General features: G+C 42.6%; 1 protein-coding gene across 1 annotated transcript in view; it reads right to left on the minus strand.

Moving 5' to 3' along the window:
• The window catches only part of LOC119426686 (matrix metalloproteinase-16), a 93,646-nt gene that overhangs the window by 62,587 nt on the left and 28,786 nt on the right, over positions 1–2,273 (minus strand). The window lies entirely within an intron of this gene.

Consider the following 2,273-nt stretch of genomic DNA (forward strand, 5'->3'; position numbering starts at 1 on the left):
AAGGTTTTATAAACATAAAATTAAGAGCTGAAGACGTCACGTCTTTTCATTTTCTTGGTGGGTCACGGTATTTTTTAAAATAAACTCTGCTCTTTTATCCTCCTGACGCTGTTTCACGCTCATCCAGCTCCCCAGCAGAGAACTAAATGGAGCGATTTGCAAAAGAAAACAGCTGAGTCGTCCCCTGCCGGCTTTGAGTTGCTGCAGGTGTGCGGAAGACGAAGACAACTTCCTGCCACAGGAATTATTTTCTAATTAGGGATTATCAACAGCCCGCTGCCCGCTGAGAGCACCGGTCTGGTTCAGGCAGTCAGGAAAACCTCTCCCCGGTTTATTCGCTCTGAAAACACCGCTGAGTCACGCTCTGTTAAAGTTCGGTCTCCTTCCTGGGGATTTACAGATCCGTGTCGTTTATATCGTCAGACAAACGGTTTCATAAACTCAAGGACTGAACTGTGTCTCATTAAGCTGCAGATGTTCGGCTGATGTTCAGCTGCTGGGCTCAACGGGTGAAATAAAAGTCTGCAGCTTAACTTAAACTGTTTCAGTGTGCGCCTTTGTTCTCCTTTTGCATTTTAGCTCAATCATCATAAACAAATAAAATAAAAAGGTCTATTGATCGAATTAGCTGTGACGTGATGGTTCTACTCGTGTTCTGCAATAGAACCTGCATGCGGGGTGAACAGTTGGAGCTAATTAGTGCCAACATACAGAAAGAACTGTATGTAGCTACATGGAAACTGGCACACACCTGGGGCGGCCGTGCATTTTCTATTCTTTCCAAATGACAGCAGCTTTACTTCAGATTATTTTAAGCTTAGAGACAAAAACAGCAAGACAGCAGTTCCTAGAGATGTTGCTTCAATGCTATCCAGCAGGGTGAGGGTATCACAGCAAGGTTTTCCTGTTCGGTTTGGTTCATTCTTTGCCAAAACAACAATAAAAACTATATGTTTGTTTTGTTTTAACTTATTTAGTGATCTCAGTGCACACAGAGCCAGTGTTTCCCCTACTATTATACAAGCAGGGCGCCCCGCCCTGTCAACAAAACTGAGCGCCCTGATGTGGCGCGGTGCGCAATACAAACATGCTAGCAAAAATGCTCCGTTTCTAAACCCCGCCCCTCGTCGACAAATACCGGGAGCAACGTAGCGCTAAGCTAGCATGCAACACAGACGTGACTCCATCCCGGCTTCCACCTTTACGGACTGCTGCAGTCATTGGTTTTTCTGTGCGAGTACACAGCAGTAACGGTGGAAGGTAGCAGAGTGCTGTTTGTGCTGATCACCCTTCCCAACAAGTAGGAGCCGCTCAGCCTCATCCTCGGTCCAAACGAACGTTCGTGTATTCATTATTTTTCTCTAGACTGAAGTGTCTGCACTAGGGCTGGGCAATATACCGAAAATTAACCGACACCGAAATTTGTAACAATGATCAACGTCATTTTGCTCATGTCGGTATCTTCGGTGTTTTAAAAAAAAATTAAAATAAAAGTCGTTTTGTCTTTTGGCTGTGTACAGGTAAGCTATGCTCATGTCCCTTTAAGACGCTGCGCTACGTGCAGTCTGTAGTCACGTGACTCCACCCCATCCAGTCTGTAGCAAGAAGTGAAAGAGACGGTGCGGCTGAGAAAATGGAGGAACTTTCGAATGTTGAAGCGGCAGCAGCGGCGGCAGAGCTGGTCCAGGAGGAAGAGGAGCAGCTAATTTCCCAAAAAAAAAAAAAAAAAAAAAAAGCGTCATCAGTCGTCCAGCAACATTTTGGGTTGAGCAAAGACGATATTGAACAAAAAAAGCCAAGTGTAAACTATACCAAAAGACTGTTGCGACAAGCCATGACCATACATCCAACCTCGTCCACCACCTGCGACCTTTACACCGAGGCAGACCTTTGCACAGCTCATCGTTTACTTTTCCAAATGGCAAATGTGAAATTCATTTTTTATTATTTAGTTTTATTTACAAGGAAATACTTGACAACTCAAATGTGACCATTTCATTTATAAGAGATTGTATTTTTAATAATTTGTGTTTACAGGAAAGTTATTTTATTCTTCTAAATTTGTTCATTTGTTCAAAAACTATTAAAAACTAAAAGTACACATTTTCTTCATTTATTTGCAGAAGCTGTAGTTTTAAAGTTAATTAAAGTGGTAGTAAAAAGGGAATTATGCCATCAATATAACTGGCTGTAAATTATTCATGCCGGCCTATCACATTATTTTTGGGGGTGGGGGGTTGCAGTTATCATCCATTTATCGTTATCGAGGTGAA

This window comes from Nematolebias whitei, chromosome 20 (assembly GCF_014905685.2).
Source record: "Nematolebias whitei isolate Nwh7 chromosome 20, NemWhi1, whole genome shotgun sequence".
Lineage (NCBI taxonomy): Eukaryota > Metazoa > Chordata > Actinopteri > Cyprinodontiformes > Rivulidae > Nematolebias > Nematolebias whitei.